Source organism: Neoarius graeffei, chromosome 9 (assembly GCF_027579695.1).
Source record: "Neoarius graeffei isolate fNeoGra1 chromosome 9, fNeoGra1.pri, whole genome shotgun sequence".
In the NCBI taxonomy this organism is placed as follows: Eukaryota; Metazoa; Chordata; class Actinopteri; order Siluriformes; family Ariidae; genus Neoarius; species Neoarius graeffei.
The window spans coordinates 9,581,948-9,603,977 of NC_083577.1; the positions used below are offsets into that span (position 1 = coordinate 9,581,948).

At 42.6% G+C, this 22,030-nt stretch overlaps 1 pseudogene; it reads right to left on the reverse strand.

Moving 5' to 3' along the window:
- Positions 1-4,470: 4,470 nt before the first annotated feature.
- LOC132891415 (uncharacterized) lies at positions 4,471-7,383 on the reverse strand (annotated as a pseudogene).
- Positions 7,384-22,030: the final 14,647 nt, after the last annotated feature.

The window sequence follows — 22,030 nt, forward strand, 5'->3', positions numbered from 1 at the left end:
CAAGTCTCAAGCACGGTTTTGCCAATTTTTTACCGTAGCCTGCCCATAGTAGCACGTACGGCGGGTTGTGAGTGAGGCTTTAGTGTTCATTTCATGAGAAGGTTCTTTGTTAAATTAAGATTTCTTCACTTCCTAAGAGGGTTCTTTGTCTACTTTAGTGTTCATTTCTGTTAAGGGTGGCAAGATATGGTGAGTTAGGATCCAATAGCAGAACACAAACCAGAAAATCCAATGCATAAAAAAAGATTTAATTAAAGTCCAAAAAGAGTCAACAAACAAAAATAGCAAAAATAATCCAGACAACAAGGAGGTAGACAAAGTGCTAATATGAAAAAAAACATGAAAAATAGTTCTGACAGTGCAAAAAACAGACAAAACGTGAATGCAAAAAACTGTGGCTAAGGCTACGAAAAACAGAGCGCAAAAATACAGGAAGCAAAAAATGGCACAGAGACAATGTAAGAAACAGACAAGACATTCTGGCAAAGTCCCCTTCTGAGGCCTATTTATACACAGCAGAGCAGACCAGGAAGTGAATGCCGGCAAGATGGAAGTCCCGTCCCGGATCCGGATTGCGCTGAACCGGGAGATAATAAATCTCCGGAGTGGAAGTCTGGGGCAGATAATGACAATTTCATTCTTTGACAAGTTAGGAGCGCTTTGTTTCCTAAGAGGGTTCTTTGTCTAGTTAAGAGTTCTCCATTTCCTGGAAGAGTTCTTTATCTAAGAGTTCTTCACTTCGTAAGAGGGTTCTTTGTCTACTTTAGTGTTTTTCATTTCATAAAAAGGTTCTTTATATAGTTAAGAGTTCATCATTTCCAAAGAGGGTTCTTTGACTAGTTAAGAGTTCTTAATTTCCTTTAAGGGATCTTTGTCAAAGAGTTCTTCACTTCCAAAAATGGTTTTTTGTATAATTATGTGTTCTTCACTTCCTAGAAGGGTTCTTTGTCTTGATAAGAGTTCTTCATTGCCTTCATTGCTTAACTTTGACTAGTTAAGCGTTCATTTCCTGTAAGGTTTCTTTGTACAGTTAAAGGGGAACTGCAGATAATTTTTTATTATCAAAATTCTATTTATCTCATTTTATACAATGTAGGAATGCATTTCTGACAGCTATTTTGTCACTGTTATAGCAAGTTATGAGTGTTTGAAATACAGTGGGGCAAAAAAAGTATTTAGTCAGCCACCAATTGTGCAAGTTCTCCCACTTAAAAAGATGAGAGAGGTCTGTAATTTTCATCATAGGTATACCTCAACTATGAGAGACAGAATGGGGGGAAAGAATTCAGGAAGTCACATTGTAGGATTTTTAATGAATTAATTGGTAAATTCCTCGTTAAAATAAGTATTTGGTCACCTACAAACAAGCAAGATTTCTGGCTCTCACAGACCTGTAACTTCTACTTTAAGAGGCTTCTCTGTCCTTCACTCGTTACCTGTATTAATGGCACCTGTTTGAACTCATTATCAGTATAAAAGACACCTGTCCACAACCTCAAACAGTTACAATCCAAACTCCACTATGGCCAAGACCAAAGAGCTGTCAAAGGACACCAGAAATAAAATTGTAGACCTGCACCAGGCTGGGAAGACTGAATCTGCAATAGGTAAGCAGCTTGGTGTGAAGAAATCAACTGTGGGAGCAATTATTAGAAAATGGAAGACATACAAGACCACTGATAATCTCCCTCGATCTGGGGCTCCACGCAAGATCTCACCCCGTGGGGTCAAAATGATCACAAGAACGGTGAGCAAAAATCCCAGAACCACACGGGGGGAACCTAGTGAATGACTTGCAGAGAGCTGGGACCAAAGTAACAAAGGCTACCATCAGTAACACACTACACCGCCAGGGACTCAAATCCTGCAGTGCCAGACATGTTCCCCTGCTAAAGCCAGTACATGTCCAGACCCGTCTGAAGTTTGCTAGAGAGCATTTGGATGATCCAGAAGAGGATTGGGAGAATGTCATATGGTCAGATGAAACCAAAATAGAACTTTTTGGTAAAAACTCAACTTGTTGTGTTTGGAGGAGAAAGAATGCTGAATTGCATCCAAAGAACACCATACCTACTGTGAAAAATGGGGGTGGAAACATCATGCTTTGGGCCTGTTTTTCTGCAAAGGGACCAGGACGACTGATCTGTGTAAAGGAAAGAATGAATGGGACCATGTATCATGAGATTTTGAGTGAAAACCTCCTTCCATCAGCAAGGGCGTTGAAGATGAAACATGGCTGGGTCTTTCAGCATGACAATGATCCCAAACACACTGCCCGGGCAACGAAGGAGTGGCTTCGTAAGAAGCATTTCAAGGTCCTGGAGTGGTCTAGCCAGTCTCCAGATCTCAACCCCATAGAAAATCTTTGGAGGGAGTTGAAAGTCCATGTTGCCCAGCGACAGCCCCAAAACATCACTGCTCTAGAGGAGATCTGCATGGGGGAATGGGCCAAAATACCAGCAACAGTGTGTGAAAACCTTGTGAAGACTTACAGAAAATGTTTGACCTCTGTCATTGCCAACAAAGGGTATATAACAGTATTGAGATGAACTTTTGTTATTGACCAAATACTTATTTTCCACCATAATTTGCAAATAAATTCTTTAAAAATCAGACAATGTGATTTTCTGGATTTTTTTTCTCATTTTGTCTCTCATAGTTGAGGTATACCTATGATGAAAATTACAGGCCTCTCTCATCTTTTTAAGTGGGAGAACTTGCACAATTGGTGACTGACTAAATACTTTTTTGCCCCACTGTATGCTATGTAATATTTCAGTCCATATGTCAAAGCAATGGCTGTAAACGAGATTCGTTGAGATTCGTTGAGACTTCACAGGACGGAAGTAAAACATACAGTGGAAATCAAAGTGACCAACATCTGCCATTGTTGTCAAAAGACGCGCACACATCCTTCGAATGCTGACGTAATCAAGCCGGAAGTTTTCCCTGTGTCCGAAATCGCTCCCTACTCACTATATAGGGCACTATATAGTGGGGACGCCATTTTGTAGTGCTGTCCAAAACCTTAGTGAGAATTATGTGGGAAATGCGCTCAGTATAATATGTATTTATCACAAAAATACATGCATGTATTTATTAATTTGAAAACCCACCAGCCGCCTGATCTGGCACGTTTTAATTGTGTGACAGTAATGATGTAAATACCAGCACGACGGGCTAGTCCTTATCCTTTCGTCTTTCCAACTCTTCTCTACTTTACGTTGGTTCGAAGTCGTATGGAATAATCTCCATCACTGATGAAGCTGGCAAATCTCGAAATTAATATAAATTGTATTGATATGGTGAGCTGGGGGCGGTACGGTCGTGTAGTGGTTAGCGCTGTCGCCTCACAGCAAGAAGGTCCGGGTTTGAGCCCCATGGCCGGCAAGGGCCTTTCTGTGTGGAGTGTGTATGTTCTCCCCATGTCCGGGCGGGTTTCTTCCGGGTGCTCCGGTTTCCCCCACAGTCCAAAGACATGCAGGTTAGGTTAACTGGTGACTCTAAATTGACCATAGGTGTGAATGTGAGTGTGAATGGTTGTCTGTGTCTATGTGTCAGCCCTGTGATGACCTGGGGACTTGTCCAGGGTGTACCCCACCTTTCACCTGTAGTCAGCTGGGATAGGCTCCAGCTTGCCTGCGACCTGCAGAACAGGATAAAGCGGTTAGAGATAATGAGATGAGATAATGAGATGAGATGAGATGAGATGAGATGGGGATCTGTCTGCTGTGTAAACAGTTTTCAAAATGGCTGTGCTGACACTTCACGTTTGAAGTCTCGCACAAGTCTCGTGAAGATCATGCGGATAAGCAACGCCTGCCGTGGACCATACAAACTACATTCAACATGGCTAAAAACCGAAAAGGCCTATAAGTGTAATATTATATGCCAATACAAGTCACGATTTAAGGTTAATAAAACCAAAAACGTAATTGGATAACACGTTAATTTAGAAATAAAGTTCAAGTTCAAGTCAACTTTATTGTCAATAATGCCATATGTGCAGGACATACAGAGAATTGAAATTGCGTTTCCCTCTTATCCGCAGTGCAAACAGTAATAAACATGAAATATAAAATATAGGTACAAGATATAAACTATAAAAAGGAAAAAGGAAAAAAAAGGGGGGATCGGAGGGGGGGGGGTGTTACACACACAAGCTAAAGCTATCTAAGAAAAGACAAGACAGTGGCAATCCAGAAAGTGCAAATGTGGCAGTGTGAACAGAATTAACAGTATAAATTTAAATGTGACGAATGACAATATAAACAGAATGAACAATGTAAACGGTAACAGCAGTCTGACAGTATAGTAATTATCAGTATACATATAAATATAAATAAATGGTGAAAGATACATCTTGCTGATGCACTGGGACACATCATCAGTGATGTAACCTGGGGTCACTGGGTGTTTCGGGTCTTTCAACATCAGACACCCTCGCCCAGGTGACCCAACCGGAGGTGATCAGACTCCGGCCTGTATCCCAGCAGCATTCGTCCACGGATCAGCCCTCTTAATCCAAAGCCATCTTGTGGCTCTTTCTGCGGCTTCAGTTGCAGACCTGATGGCCTTCCTCTTTGCCTCACCAGTGAGGCCCAGCATGGTGAGGACTTTGCAGAGGGACCGCCCTGCAAATCCTCGGCATCCAACCTCCAGGGGTTCACAGTAGGTCTTCCAGCCTTGGCTCCTACACTCCTCCACCAGCTCCTGGTACTTGGCATGCTTCCTCTCATTTGCCTTCTCCATGCGTTCTTCCCAGGGAACTGTGAGTTCCAGAATGATCAATTGTTTGGTGGCATCTGAAACAATGATCATGTCTGGTCGGAGCCGTGTTGATGTTATTCTAGCTGAGATCTTCAGCTGTTTGCCCAGATCCACTTCCAGCTGCCAGTCCGCGGCAGTGGTGAGGAGGCCTGACCTGGCCCCTGCTTGAATGGTGGGCTTCTCTCCGGCTTTGTGGAACCTAATGGACTTAGGCTTGCTGTGGCCCTTGGTGGTGTTAATGGCCTTGGCTATGCTCTCAGCAATTGCTTTCAGCACTTGGTCGTGGCACCAGCGATAACGCCCCTCTCCAAGGGCTTTTGGGCAGCTGCTGAGTAGGTGTTCCAGGGATCCCCATCCTGGACACTGGGGGCGGGATGGTGTCTCTGCTTTACCCCAGACATGAAGGTTGGATGGACTAGGTAGGACATCATAAACAGCTTGGACTAGGAACCTGATGTTAAGGGAGTCTGCTCTCCAGATGTTGGGCCAGGTTATCTTCCGTTGCAGAATGTTCTCCCATTTAGTCCATGCTCCTTGTTGTCCCATTCCCGCCATCCTGCTAGCTCGTTCCTCCTCCACGCCTGCCCGCACTTCCTCCTGAATGAGGTGTTGCCGCTCTTTTCCCTGGGCCTTGTCCACCCTGGTTGATGGGAGATAGCCAATGCCTGCGTGTCCTGAGGCTATGGACCCGACCAGTACCTTCTGCCTCAGTCGCGACTCTGCCACTTCCAGAGCCTCGTCAGCCCTCCATTTCCGGCCTGTCCGCACCTGGATGCCAGCCGCCGCCACCTTCTCATCCCTGGATTCCCTGTACTGCAGGGCTTCCCGAGTTCTAGTCACCATAAATTCTTCAGTGAGTCCACTGAACGGAAGCTGCAAGGTGTTACCCCTGCCGTACAGGGCAGCACTGCTCAGGCTTCGGGGTAGGCCAAGCCATCTTTGCAAGTAACTGCTGATCTTTCTCTCCATGGCCTCTACAGTTGTGATGGGTACTGCGTACACTAGCAGAGGCCACAGGATGCGGGGCAGGATGGAATGTTGGTAAATCCAGGCCTTGAATCTCCCTGGCAGGCCAGATCTGTCAACACATCTCAACCAGCCCTCAAGCTCCTTGCTGATTCTCTGGATGGATGTGGAGTCTTTGAGGCTACAGTCAAAGAACTTCCCAAGGCTCTTGACTGGCTACTCCGTGATGGACGGGATGGTGGCTCCAGCCAGAGAGAAGTGGTACCTGTCTGTCACCTTCCCCTTCTTGAGCACCAGAGACCTTGATTTTACAGGTTTAAAACTCATCCTTGCCCATGTGATGAGCTTCTCTAGTCCTTGGAGAATCCATCTGCTGCCTGGGACAGATGTGGTGGTGACAGTTAGATCGTCCATGAACGCTCTTATAGGGGGCTGGCGCACTCCAGATTTTGTCAGAGGTCCCCTACACTCAACCTCTGCTGACTTGACAATCATGTTCATGGAGAGTGCAAACAAGATGACTGAGATTGTGCAGCCTGTTATTATGCCCTTCTCAAGTCGATGCCAGTCTGATGTGCCTGATCCAGCGGTGACTCTTAGCCTGAAGTTGTTGTAATAGTCCAGGATAAGGTCAACGACTTTGGTAGGAACATGATGTTGCAGGAGGGCACGCTCAATAAGTTTGTGAGGTATGGAGCCATACGCATTGGCTAGGTCCAACCACAGTACGGACAAGTCTCCTTTCCCTTCACGAGCCTCTCTGATGAGTTGCGTCACCACTCCTGTGTGTTCAAGGCAACCAGGCACTCCAGGAATCCCACCCTTCTGAACAGAGGTGTCAATATAACTGTTCTTCAGAAGGAACTCTGTTAGTCGTCGTGACAAGACGCTGAAGAAAATCTTGCCTTCGACGCTTAACAGTGAGATGATCCTAAACTGACTGATGTCCTTTGAGTTCTCTTCCTTTGGGATCCACACACCCTCTGCACATCTCCATTGCCCTGCGACTTGACCCCTCCGCCAGATCACCCTCAACAGCTTCCACAGGTGTCGAAGTAGTTGTGGACAGCGTTTGTACACGGAGTATGGGACACCGCTGGGGCCTGGGGCTGATGCTGTTCTGGCTCCTTTCACGACCTCCTGTATTTCAGCCCAGCTGGGCTCCCTCATTACAAACTCCACTGCTGGCGCTTGTGGGCTAATGAGGGCCCTCTGTGGTCCAAGCTCCTGGTCCCTCTCTGGGTCACTGAGGGTGTTGTGCAAAAAGGTGTTTGTCTCTGCCATTGAGCACATGAGGTTGCCACTCCGCTTGTCCCCCAGTAGCTTCTTGGTGAAGGTGAAGGGGTTGGAGATGAACGCAGCACACTTCCTTGCTCTCTCCTTTCTATGCCTTTGGTGCCCTTCTGCACGGCGCAGTGTCATGAGCTTCTTCCTCAAGATGTTACGAAGCTCAGCAAGAGGTTGCTTCTCCTCTTCAGCTGCCACCTTATACTGCTTCCTGAGGCTCCGGAGTTCTTGGTGCAAGTTGTGGATCTGAGTAGCCCTGCGGTTCAGTGTGTATTTAGTCCTGGGGTTCTTGCTCTCGCTGAGGCCAAACCTCTCTGCTGCATAGCTGACTATGATGGCTGTCATGGTCTTGAGGCGTCTGTCCACTTCTCCCTTGGCGGTGGTCTTCAAGATCTGGCTTACGTCTGTGTCAAACTGTGCCCATGCTGGCTGGTTGTTGGATGAAGGCCACTTAATCCGCTTCTGAACCTTGTGAAGACTTACAGAAAATGTTTGACCTCTGTCATTGCCAACAAAGGGTATATAACAGTATTGAGATGAACTTTTGTTATTGACCAAATACTTATTTTCCACCATAATTTGCAAATAAATTCTTTAAAAATCAGACAATGTGATTTTCTGGATTTTTTTTTCTCATTTTGTCTCTCATAGTTGAGGTATACCTATGATGAAAATTACAGGCCTCTCTCATCTTTTTAAGTGGGAGAACTTGCACAATTGGTGACTGACTAAATACTTTTTTGCCCCACTGTATGCTATGTAATATATCAGTCCATATGTCAAAGCAATGGCTGTAAACAAGATTCGTTGAGACCTGTACGAGACTTCACAGGACGGAAGTAAAACATACAGTGGAAATCAAAGTGACCAACATCTGCCAATGTTGTCAAAAGACGCACACACCATCCTTCGAATGCTGACGTAATCAAGCCGGAAGTTTTCCCTGTGTCCGAAATCGCTCCCTACTCACTATATAGGGCACTATATAGTGGGGACACCATTTTGTAGTGCTGTCCAAAACCTTAGTGAGAATTATGTGGGAAATGCACTCAGTATAATATGTATTTATCACAAAAATACATGCATGTGTTTATTAATTTGAAAACCCACCAGCCGCCTGATCTGGCACGTTTTAATTGTGCGACAGTAATGATGTAAATACCAGCACGACGGGCTAGTCCTTATCCTTTCGTCTTTCCAACTCTTCTCTACTCTATGTTGGTTCGAAGTCGTATGGAATAATCTCCATCACTGATGAAGCTGGCAAATCTCGAAATTAATATAAACTGGATTTATATGGTGAGCTGGGGGCGGTACAGTCGTGTAGTGGTTAGCGCTGTCGCCTCACAGCAAGAAGGTCCGGGTTTGAGCCCCATGGCCGGCAAGGGCCTTTCTGTGTGGAGTGTGTATGTTCTCCCCATGTCCGGGCGGGTTTCTTCTGGGTGCTCCGGTTTCCCCCACAGTCCAAAGACATGCAGGTTAGGTTAATTGGTGACTCTAAATTGACCATAGGTGTGAATGTGAGTGTGAATGGTTGTCTGTGTCTATGTGTCAGCCCTGTGATGACCTGGGGACTTGTCCAGGGTGTACCCCACCTTTCACCTGTAGTCAGCTGGGATAGGCTCCAGCTTGCCTGCGACCTGCAGAACAGGATAAAGCGGCTAGAGATAATGAGATGAGATGAGATGAGATGGTGATCTGTCCGCTGTGTAAACAGTTTTCAAAATGGCAGTGCTGACACTTCACGTTTGAAGTCTCGCACAAGTCTCGTGAAGATCATGCGGATAAGCAACGCCTGCCGTGGACCATACAAACTACATTCAACATGGCTAAAAACCGAAAAGGCCTATAAGTGTAATATTATATGCCAATACAAGTCACGATTTAAGGTTAATAAAACCAAATACGTAATTGAATAACACGTTAATTAAGAAATAAAGTTCAAGTTCAAGTCAACTTTATTGTCAATAATGCCATATGTGCAGGACATACAGAGAATTGAAATTGCGTTTCCCTCTTATCCGCAGTGCAAACAGTAATAAACATGAAATATAAAATATAGGTACAAGATATAAACTATAAAAAGGAAAAAAAAGGGGGGGACCGGAGGGGGGGGGGTTACACACACAAGCTAAAGCTATCTAAGAAAAGACAAAACAGTGGCAATCCAGAAAGTGCAAATGTGGCAGTGTGAACAGAATTAACAGTATAAATTTAAATGTGACGAATGACAATATAAACAGAATGAACAATGTAAACGGTAACAGCAGTCTGACAGTATAGTAATTATCAGTATACATATAAATATAAATAAATAAATGGCAGTATGAGCAGAATTTTCAGTGTAAGTATAAATATGGCAGATATGACAGTATAAACAGTGTAGCAGTGAAGTCTATCAAAGATTAAAGATGTATAAAGTGTAAACAGTGTTGTAAACAGTTTTTATAAAGTGCAATTAACTATTAAAAAAGGCAGCATGAGCAGAATTTTCAGTGCAAGTATAAATATGGCAGATATGTGAAAAGTGTAAACAGTGTTCTAAACAGTTTCTATATAGTGCAATTAACTTAAAAAAAAAACCATGTAGACAGTATTGTAAACAGTTTTCACATAGTGCAATTGAATTCCGTTACAGTTCGTTAAAGTGGCTGGTGACATTTGGTTTGTGTATTAAGGGAAGGGGGTACTGGCCTGGGAGGGAGTTCAGCATCCTGATGGCTTGGTGGATGAAGCTGTCTCTCAGTCTGCTGGTTTTCGCCCGGAGGCTTCTCATTCTCCTCCCAGAAGGCAGGAGGCTGAAGAAGTGGTGGTTGGAATGGGTGGAGTCGCCCGCAATGCTGAGTGCTCTGTGGGCCAGGCATGTGTTGTAAATATCCTGAAGGGAGGGTAGGGGGACACCGATGATCTTCTCAGCTGCTCTCACTATGCGCTGCAGGGTCTTCCGGCAGGATGCAGTATAGCCGCCGTATCACACAGTGATGCAGCTGGTCAGGATGCTCTCGATGGTTCCACAGTAGAAGGTCTGCATGATAGGGGCTGGTGCTCTAGCTCTTTTCAGTCTGTGGAGGAAGTAGAGGCGCTGCTGAGCTTTCCTGGCCAGTGATGCGGTGTTGCTGCTCCAGGAGAGATCCTCGGTGAGGTATACACCCAGGAACTTGGTGCTGCTCACTCTCTCCACAGCGGCACCATTGATGGTCAGTGGAGGATGCTGGGTGGAGGCTCTCCGGAAGTCGACAACCATCTCCTTCATCTTCTCCACATTAAGAGAGAGACTGTTGTCTCTGCACCACACGGCCAGTTGGCTCACCTCGTCCCTGTAGTATGACTCATCATTGTTGTTAATGAGTCCCAACACAGTCGTATCATCCGCAAACTTGATGAAGAGGTTGCTGTTGTGTGTTGGTGTGCAGTCGTGGGTCAGCAGGGTGAAGAGAAGGGGGCTGAGCACACATCCTTGGGGGGCCCCTGTGTTCAGTATGATGGTGCTGGATGTGTTGCTGCTGACCCGGACTGCCTGTGGTCTTCCGGTCAGGAAGTCCAGCAACCAGTTGCAGAGGGAGGTGTTTAGTCCTAGACAGTCCAGTTTCTGTATCAGCTGCTGGGGGATGATTGTGTTAAATACTGAACTAAAGTCTAAGAACAGCATCCGCATGTTCTACTAAGAGTCCTTAGTGTCCAGGTGAGTGAGAGCTGAGTGGAGAGCGGTGGAGATTGCATCATCAGTGGACAGATTGGCCTGATATGCAAATTGGTACACTGAAAAAAATGGCCTGTTAAATTAACACAAAAAAATCTTGTACATCGGTTGCACTTATTAAAATCATATCCACTAAGACCAATTAAGTCATGTTCAGTCAAACAGAACATGACTTAATTGGTCTTAGTGGATATGATTTTAATAAGTGCAACTGATGTACAAGATTTTTTTGTGTTAATTTAACAGGCCATTTTTTTCAGTGTATGGGTCCATGGAGGGAGGGAGGATGGATTTGATGTGCTGCATGACTAACCGCTCGAAACACTTCATAATGATGGGGGTCAGTGCCACAGGGCGGTAGTCGTTGAAGCAGGATGGAGAGGCCTTCTTTGGAACAGGGATGATGGTGGTGCTCTTGAAGCAGGTGGGAACAACAGCTTGGCTCAGGGAGGTGTTGAAGATGTCTGTGAGCACTTCTGTGAGCTCCTTTGCACAGTCCTTTAGCACACGACCTGGAATGTTGTCAGATCCTACAGCTTTGCGGGTGTTGATCCTGGAGAGGGATCTCCTCACACTGGCTGGAGACAGGGACAGCACCTGGTCATCTGGAAGGGGTGGTGTCTTCTGTGCAGGCATGCTGTTGTTGGCTTCAAACCGTCCAAAGAAGTTGTTTAGACTGTTCAGCAGAGTGATGTCCTTGTCACAGGTCTGTGGTTGAGGTTTATAGTCTGTGATGGTCTGTATCCCCTGCCACAGGCTCCTTGTGTCTCTGCTGTCAGTAAAATGATGGGCTATCCTGCTACTGTACTGCTTCTTTGCTAGTCTGATGCCACGGGACAAGTCGGCTCTTGCTGATCTCAGACCAGCCTCATCACCTGCTCTGAAAGCAGCATTCCGGGCTTTCAGTAACCGATAGACTTCCCCCGTCAGCCATGGTTTCTGGTTGGCCCGTACTGTGATGGTCTTAATGTCTGTGACATCATCAGTGCATTTACTAATGTAGGCTGTAACAGTGTCTGAATTACTCCTGGATGTTGATCTGGTGGTTATAAGTGGCTGCCTGCTTAAACATGTCCCAGTCTGTGATGTTAAAGCAGTCCTGAAGTGCTGAGGAAACCCTCTGGCCACACCCATACCTGCTTCTGGACCGGTCTGGTGACTTTGACCTTCGGCCTGTATGCTGACATTAGCATAACAGTGATGTGGTCTGAAGCACCAAGATGGGGGAGGGGTGAGGCCTTGTATGCTCTTCTCAGGCCCTGTCCACACGGCAACAGATTCAGGTGAATCTGATAAAATTGTTTATCATTTCGGCCTGGCGTCCACACGGCACTGGCGTTTTGGGTGCCCCAAAACTAAATCTTTTGAGAACGGGTTCCAGAGTGGAAAAATCTGGCAACGGCGCCGTTGCGAAGTCGTCTGGATGAGTAGAACGGATTTGTTTACGATGACGTCACAACCACATGACGAGAACAAGCAGCACTCTCACTGTTTTGTATGAACCACTGCATTGCATTCACTTTTGTATACAGCTTTTCTTTTAAATAAACAAGTAACCGAACCATTTCTTGAATTTCTTTTTTTTATTGGATAAGACTGCTTTTCAAAATGTTCACACACAATATAAAAAGTTATATAAATTATATAAAAATGCTTTTCAAAATGTTCACACACAATAAGAAAATTAAGTTATATAAAACTATGCACACTAATAAAACTAATTTGTACACACAGAAGGCATGATTTCCTCACGTAGTCGCAGCCATCTTCTTGTTGTGTGTTTGTTCCTGACAGTGCTTCACACCGGGTAGAAGAAGGGGTTTATGTGCATGCGTTTACTTCTTCTATTGTTCTGGTGTCTCCGATGGGACCATCTTATAGCGCCCCTAGAGGTGTGGTATGTGTATTGCACCGTTTTCAGCAAGCGTTGCGTTGCCATATGTACCTGATATTTTACTGATCCGTTGCCCATGTGGACGCGATAATTTTTTTTAATAACATCTCGTTGCCGTTGTCATGTGGATGTAGCCTCAGTGTAGTGTAAACCTGGTCCAGTGTGTTGTTTCCCCGTGTTGCAAAGTCAATGTGTTGATGTAACTGAGGAAACACTGTTTTGAGATTTGCGTGGTTGAAATCCCCAGCTACGATGAGAAGTCCCTCTGGATGGGCTGTCTGTTGGTCGCTGATGGCGCAGTACAGTTCACTCAGTGCCTTGTCCCTGTCGTTGTTGTTGCAGCTGGGAGGAATGTAAACTGCAACAAGCAGGATGGCAGAAAACTCCCTCAGTAGATAGAAGGGCCGGCATTTGATGATCATAAACTCCACAAGGGGTGAATAGTGTCTGCAAACTACCACAGCGTCCTGACACCAAGCATCCCTCATGTAAACACAGACCCTGCAATAATAAATAAATAAATAAATAAATAAATAAAGCAAGTTTAAAAATGACTTCAGTTCCCCTTTAAGGGTTCTTGACTTCCTAAGAGGGTTCTTTGTCTACTTTACTGTTCTTCATTTCCTAAAAGGGTTCTTTGTCTACTTAAGTGTTCTTCGTTTCCTGTATGGGTTCTTTGTATATTTCATTGTTCTTTACTCCCTAAAAAGTTTTGTTTTGTCGAGTTAAGAGTTCTTCACTTCCTAAAAATTATTCCCATGCAAGAGGATCAGCATTTTCACATCAGAAGATGGTGTGCCCATAGTGAGCCCAATGGCAGATTTTTGTTGAAATATCATTGTGTTATTACACTTTTTGATCTCACTTAAATTAGAATGTCATAACAGCTGACTTAGGTGATGTGATACGACAAACACCAAAGCCAATCTCCAATCCAGAGTCAAAGAAAATGTGCATGAGCTTCTAAAGTGTTATCCAGCCATCCATTATCTGTAGCTGCTTATCCTATCCTACAGGGTCGCAGGCAAGCTGGAGCCTATCCCAGCTGACTATGGGCGAGAGGCGGGGTACACCCTGGACAAGTCGCCAGATCATCGCAGGGCTGACACATAGACACAGACAACCATTCACACTCACATTCACACCTACGGTCAATTTATAGCCACCAATTAGCCTAACCTGCATGCCTTTGGACTGTGGGGGAAACCGGAGCACCCGGAGGAAACCCACACAGACACGGGGAGAGCATGCAAACTCCACACAGAAAGGCCCTCGCCGGCCACTGGGCTCAAACCCAGGACCTTCTTGCTGTGAGGCGACAGTGCTAACCACTATACCACCATGCCGCCCTCTAAAGTGTTATAAGCATTAAAATATGTCGCCTTATTTCCATCAGGTTCATGACATCTGAAGTCTGTTATTCAGAATTTTTATTCAGTTCACCGTAAAACTTCACACCTCCTCAGTGGATTGTCATGGATTGTCTGGTTTGTGGAAATTAAACTGCTTTCATGATAAATTTGTTTTAACAATGTACAACATTTTGTACTGAACTGCATAAAGGACTATCCCTACAGAGGTCAAGTGTCAGACAGCTGAAATAAGTAAAGTGATGGATTTTTGTTGACATAAAGCTGTTATAACACTGACATCAGAATCTCATGTACTGTATATTTTCTTTGACTTTCGATTTGAGTGAGTTTGATTTTGTCATGTCCCATCATCATCATAAGTAGAATGTTCATAAGGCTACATGGCATGGGTATAAAGTCTTCCTTGTAAATTTCTTTGTTCTCTTCATTTTATCTTAAAGTTGTGCTCTCACTGTAGTTGTTTATGTATTTTTCAGGAAACAACTTCCGCAGGTGTCATGTCACCTTATGAACACTTCTGGATTTCTGTGTTATCAGGACATGAGAGCATGGCTATTGATGCCACTAACGTGCACAAACCAATTAGCTTCATGTGACCCCTCAATGTTACAGTCCTGTACAAGGGTCTTATCTCTAATCAGAGATTAGCAGCAGTGCATTATGGGGCCATGTTAGCCGGATAAAAATGTCTCTGTTATTCTGAGTGTAGAAAGGCGATGTCCATTAGTGTTAGCGAGCAGCAGGGATGACATTTTCACCTCAGCAACAATCAGCCACACTGCTAATGTTTTCAGTGCTTGCAGCTTCGAAAGGCTGAGTCCTCTTTAAACACAGAAATGTAGGGATTATTAGTGAGTCAGATATGATATGATGCTGAAAGTAATAATGAAGCTTCCTGACATCTGACACGTCCTCCCACGTTAAAGCTTTTCTTGCTAGTGGGGGAAAAATGCAATTATAAATAAATTCTGTGATAGATGTTAAAGCTTTAAATTCTTCACTGAAGAATGAAATAAATGTCCAAGAAAGAGTCATAAAAGAAAAAAGACATCCTCCTCAATTTCTAACCGCACACTGATTTAGCTTCTAACTTCAGCTGAGAACAACTGGCAAAAATGGTAATTCTTCATTTTCTCAAATAGTAGCTAGCATAACACTAACTCTGAATCTCTCAAATGGTAACTGGCATAATAGTTTCAATCCTTATCATGCAATATGTTTACACTCTCAGAAAATAAAGTACATCGTTGTACCATTAAGGGTACAACAGCTTGTCAGTGGTGCAGTACCTATAAGGTACTTATTTTTGCACTTTATATACTGCTAGAGAACATACAGTGGTACTTGAAAGTTTGTGAAGCCTTTAGAATTTTCTATATTTCTGCATAAATATGACCTAAAACATCATCAGATTTTCATACAAGTCCTAAAAATAGATAAAGAGAACCCAGTTAAATAAATGAGGCAAACATATACTTTGTCGTTTATTTATTAAGGAAAGTGATCCAATATTACATATCTGTGAGTGGCAAAAGTATGTGAACCTCTAGAATTCACAGTTAATTTGAAGGCAATATTAGATTCAGGTGTTTTCAATCAATGGGATGATAATCAGGTGTGAGTGGGCACCCTGTTTTATTTAAAGAACAGAATCTATCAAAGTCTGATCTTCACAACACATGTTTGTGGAAGTGTATCATGGCATGGACAAAGGAGATTTCTGAGGACCTCAGAAAAAAATGTTGTTGATGCTCATCAGGCTGGAAAAGGTTACAAAACCATCTCTAAAGAGTTTGGACTCCACCAATCCACAGTCAGACAGATTGTGTACACATGGAGGAAATTCAAGACCATTGTTACCCTCCCCAGGAGTGATTGACCAACAAAGATCACTCCAAGAGCAAGGCGTGTAATAGTCGGCAAGGTCACAAAGGACCCCAGGGTAACATCTAAGCAACTGAAGTCCTCTCTCACATTGGCTAATGTTCATGAGTCCACCATCAGGAGAACATGGAACAACAATGGTGTGCATGGCAGGGTTGCAAGAAGAAAGCCACTGCTCTCCAAAAAGAACATTGCTGCTCGTCTGCAATTTGCTAAAGATCATGTGGACAAGCCAGAAAGCTATCGGAAAAATGTTTTGTGGATGGATGAAACCAAAATAGAACTTTTTGGTTTAAATGAGAAGCGTTATGTTTGGAGAAAGGAAAACACTGCATTCCAGCATAAGAACCTTATCCCATCTGCAAAATGTGGTGGTGGTAGTATCATGGTTTGGGCCTGTTTTGATGCATCTGGGCCAGGACAGCTTGCCATCATTGATGGAACAATGAATTCTGAATTATACCAGTGAATTCTAAAGGAAAATATCAGGACATCTGTCCCATGAACTGAATCTCAAGAGAAGGTGGGTCATGCAGCAAGACAATGACCCTCAGCACACAAGTCGTTCTACCAAAGAATGGTTAATGAAGAATAAAGTTAATGTTTTGGAATGGCCAAGTAAAAGTCCTGACCTTAATCCAATCAAAATGCTGTAGAAGGACCTGAAGTGAACAGTTCATGTGAGGAAACCTGCCAACATCCCAGAGTTGAAGCTGTTCTGTATGGAGGAATGGGCTAAAAATTCCTCCAAGCCGGTGTGCAGGACTGATCAACAGTTACCGGAAACGTTTAGTTGCAGTTATTGCTGCACAAGGAGGTCACACCAGATACTGAAAGCAAAGGTTCACATACTTTTGCCACTCACAGGTATGTAATATTGGATCATTTTCCTCAATAAATAAATGACCAAGTATGATATTTTTGTGTCATTTGTTTAACTGGTTTCTCTTTATTTACTTTTAGGACTTGTGTGAAAATCTGATGATGTTTTATTTATGCAGAAATATAGAACATTCTAAAGGGTTCGCAAACATTCAAGCACCACTGTATATGTATCTTTTTGGCTCTTAAAAGTTACACATAGTCACTTTGAGGTCCAATAATGAGCCTTAGGGGGCACATTAGTGTAGATTGTACCTTGGGGGACAGAAATAGACTCCTTCTGTACCCCTATTTCTGACAGTGTAATTACTGATGGTAAATTAGTACCTGAAGGAACCAGGAAACAGGTGGAAACATTAACTAAGGCTTGTTAACAACCAGCTTTACAACACATTTCTTAAATGATAACATAATAATATCTGAGTGTATAAAACTAGCCGAATGCTAATTGTTCAGTGGTAATCATTCACGTTTGGTAGTGCCACAGTACCTGACTTGCCAAACTAGCTAAAAGCTAATAGCTCACTCTTAATCTCTCAAATACTACCTAGTATTGTAACTCTGATTCTACAAATTAGCTGAATGTTATTAACTCAGTATGAATAACTAACCATATAAAACTCGGTGAATGCTAATTGTTCAGTGGTAATCATTCAAATGCTTCCAAGCATAACAATATCTGACCACACAAACTAGCTGAAAGCTAATAGCTCAATGTTAATCTCTCAAATACTTGCGAGCATGATAACTCTGATTCTATAAATTAACTGAATGCTAATAGCTCAATATTAACAACTGACCATACAAAGTAGCTGAATCCTAATTGCTCAGTGCAAATCTCTCAAATGTTCTCCAGTATAAAGATAACTAAATGATAATACACGGATTAGCTTTGTTTTCTCATCCTGATCTCCTCCAGCAGCATCTTATTTGGTATCTTCGCCTCGACTACCATGATGTCTGTAATACTGAGGATACTGATTTAAGCTTATTCTTATGGTGAGTGTTACTGATTTTGGAAGCTGGATGGAGTGCTGTAAAGCATTACACAATTGATGAGATGCCCCAGGGACGCTGCACCAGAGTTACACAGTGCTATAACTTTTGAACCAGGTGTGGAATCAGAATGGAACACAAGCCATTTTTCCTATTATAAGTCAATGTACCATTGAAATGATTTTGAAGCTCAGATTTTAAGGTACAGTTCATCCCGAGTGTTACTTTAAGTTGAAGTTTAAGATCACACACACACACACACACACACACACACACACACACACACACACACACACACACACTGCAAATGCAGCACCATTCATAAAGGATTTTGATCTTAGTAATTGAAAATAGCTTTATTATCTAATATTTCCTTGCAGTAGATTACAAACAAATATGAAATATAACAATATTCTAACATTTTAACTCATTTCAAGCTTTTAATTTTGTTATTCTACTGGGAGAGACTTTTGTTTCTTTCAAGAAATAAATATTTAAAATTTGTAAAATACATTATTTTAAACACTGAAAGTGACATTATGTGCTGTTCCAAGACATTAACTGATAAATAATTCTCAAATGTTGTAAAGTAAAAATTAGGAAAAAAAAATGTGGTGATTATGTCTCATCTCATCTCCTCTAGCCGCTTTATCCTTCTACAGGGTTGCAGGCAAGCTGGAGCCTATCCCAGCTGACTACGGGCGAAAGGCGGGGTACACCCTGGACAAGTCGCCAGGTCATCACAGGGCTGACACATAGACACAGACAACCATTCACACTCACAGTCAATTTAGAGTCACCAGTTAACCTAACCTGCATGTCTTTGGACTGTGGGGGAAACCGGAGCACCCGGAGGAAACCCACGCGGACAACATGCAAACTCCACACAGAAAGGCCCTCGCTGGCCCCGGGGCTCAAACCCAGGACCTTCTTGCTGTGAGGCGACAGCGCTAACCACTACACCACCGTGCCGCCCGTGGTGATTATGTTTAAATGCTAAAATTATTTTTTCTTCTACTTTCTTTTTATGATGTTATATTTTATTTAAATATACCATGTTTTCATAATGTAATTAAAATATGTTTAAATGCTACAAGTATTATTAGCTCATCTGTCCATAAGGCCGATGAGCTGTTGCCATGGCATGGCGTTCATCATCCACAATTCAGTTAAATCGTATCTCCTCCTTCAATTCTCCACGGATTTCCGTTCCGATTGTTTTGTTTGAAAGAACTCATCACTCCACACAAAACTGGGTTATTGTTTTGTAATTTTTTTTTGCTAATGAGTTACTAATTAGGCCAAATTTATTAATTTTCCAGGCCTCTCACTAGAATTTTCTCTTTTCTCTCATTTCTCACCCTATTTCAGTTCTGACTGATGTTTTGGGTAGATCTTCCCTTGAGGAACAAAATTTGGCTGTTTGTTTGTTGATTTTCTTGTTGTAAACAATTTGTTTACAACTTTGTTTATTTTCAGTTAAATCGTGTCTCCTTCAGTTCTCAATGGATTTCAGTTCTGATTGTTTTATTTGAAAGAACTAATCTTTCTGCACAAAATTTGATCATTATATTGTCAAATTTTTGCTAACAAATTTGTAATTAGGTCAACTTAACACATTCTTCTGGCTAGAATTGCATCTTCTCTCTCATTTATCGTGCAAATTCAGTTCTGATTGATGTTTTGGGCCGATCTTCCCTCAGGGAACAAAATTTCGTCCTTTGTTGATTTTCCTGTTGCAAACAATTTGTCGTGGAGGTTGGTCCTTTCTCACAAAGTGACATTTCAGTTCTGTTTGATGTTTTGGCAGTCATCTTTGTTTTGATGGCAGGTCAGATGAGCTACTGCATCCTTGATGTTCTGATTATTTGTGTTTTTGATTTTTATTTTATGTAGATAAAAAAAAAAAAACAATTACCTCTCAGGTAAAATCAAGTTCATCTGTGTACTTAAGAAGTAAGATCTTTTTCAGGGTTGGAAGATTCTCCCACTGAATCCTGTTTGGTGTGTTTCGGCTTCTCAGCAGTTGTGGATATTGATACCTCAGGGGTAGAGAGAGAGATTTCAGCCATATTTATGCCTCAGAGACAGAGATACTTAAATCAGAGAATGAAAACACTGAGATGTAAAAGGATGCTTGTTCTTCTGTCTCTGTGGTTTTCCTCACTGACTTCGTGACTCATGGAGGCATGCAGGAATGCGGCCATGTGCTGTAATGAATTGTGTTTGGATTGTGTGCTGGTCAGACGCTGCTGTACTGAACTGATAAGAGCCACCGGCAGCAGATGGCATGTGTCTGCTCTGGACTCCTGCTTCGGTCAACAAACTGAGGCATCATGAGGGATTTGAAAGTTTGTGCAGGTTTATCTATGAACATAACCTCTTATCATCACTTGTCCTCAAGTGCACACTATATTACTTTTACTTGCTCACATAAGCCTTGTTAATGTCACCTGCTAATGACAAACAAGCTAACGAGGACGTTGTGGAGCAGAACTGAGAATCTGGGATGTCGTTATGTAGTCAAGAGTAACATTTTCCTCCCCTCCTTAAGGCACTATAGAGTGTGTAGGGTGTATGATGATAAAGCAGGTACTTCATTAGCTGCCTTGTTTGTGGAGAATAGGCTGACTCAACACAAAAACAACCACCGTGACCATTATATACCATCTAATGCTATACTTCTGCACTCGGTTTCTGTTGGTCCCACATGAACAGCCCCTTACTTGAGTTGGTAAATTTCTCACCAGGATACTGTAAATTTGTACACAAGATCTGCTAATGTATGATATCAGCTTGAGTGAGGACCAGTAATCAAGTCCAGCTCCATTATCAGACATGGCATACTGAATTCACAAAAACTTTGCCATTATTAGCTCATCTGGCCAACAGGTGATGAGTTTATGCCATCATGTGTTGTCTGGTGTGTATCCAGCATCGTCCATATTTCATGAAAATTGCTTCTTCTCTTTCAATTCTTCACTGATTTTTATTCTTTTTGGCAGGAAGGTAGGAAGGTAGGACTGCCTGGGGTGCATATAGCTTCTACCCAAATTTGCATAATTGCAATTAATCATGATGATATGGAGTAATTAATCGGTCCCTAACAAGCAGTTTCTACACACATCACTTCTTCTCCCTCAATTATTCACTGGTTTTGATTCTTTCTGGCATGAAAGTAAGGGTACCTAGGGTGCATATAACTTCTACACAGATTTGCTTCATTAAAATTATTAATGAAGTTATGGATTAATTAAGCCTTAATGAGCAATTCAACAAAAATTGCTTCTTCTCAGTCAATTCCTCTTCATTTTGGATGCTTCTGGCAAATAGGTCGGTATCTCTAGGGTGTATATAGCTTCTATATACAGTGGTGCTTAAAAGTTTATGAGCAGTTTAGAATTTTCTATATTTCTCCATAAATATGACCTAAAACATCATCAGATTTTCACACAACCCTTACAGAAAAACCACATGAACTTCACATGTGATTTCTCACATGTGAAATATGTGGAAAATGTGTTTTGCACATGGGAAACATGTTATTTGCACACGGGAAACATGTGGTTTTGGCCCAATTTTATGTGAATCACATGTGGGAATGTTTTACACATGTGGTAACGTTTTCCACATGTATTCTACATGTGATCACATGTGGTAACATGTGATCACATGTGAAATACATGGGAAATTCATGTGTTTTTTCTGTAAGGGAAGTCCTAAAAGTAGATAAAGAGAACCCAGTTAAACAAATGAGACAAAAATATTATACTTGGTCATTTATTTATTGATGAAATGATCCAATATTACATATCTGTGAATGGCAAAAGTATGTGAACCTTTGCTTTCAGTATCTGGTGTGACCCCCTTGTGCAGCAATAACTGCAACTAAACATTTCCGGTAACTGTTGATCAGTCCTGTACACCGGCTTGGAGGAATTTTAGCCCATTCCTCCATATAGAGCAGCTTCAACTCTGGTATGTTGGTGGGTTTCCTCACATGAACTGCTCGCTTCAGGTCCTTCCACAACATTTCGATTGGATTAAGATCAGGACTTTTACTTGGCCATTCCAAAACATTAACTTTATTCTTCTTTAACCATTCTTTGGTAGAACGACTTGTTTGCTTAGGGTCGTTGTCTTGCTGCATGACCCACCTTCTCTTGAGATTCAGTTCATGGACACATGTCCTGAAATTTTCCTTTAGAATTCACTGGTATAATTCAGAATTCATTGTTCCATCAATGATGGCAAGCCGTCCTGGCCCAGATGCAGCAA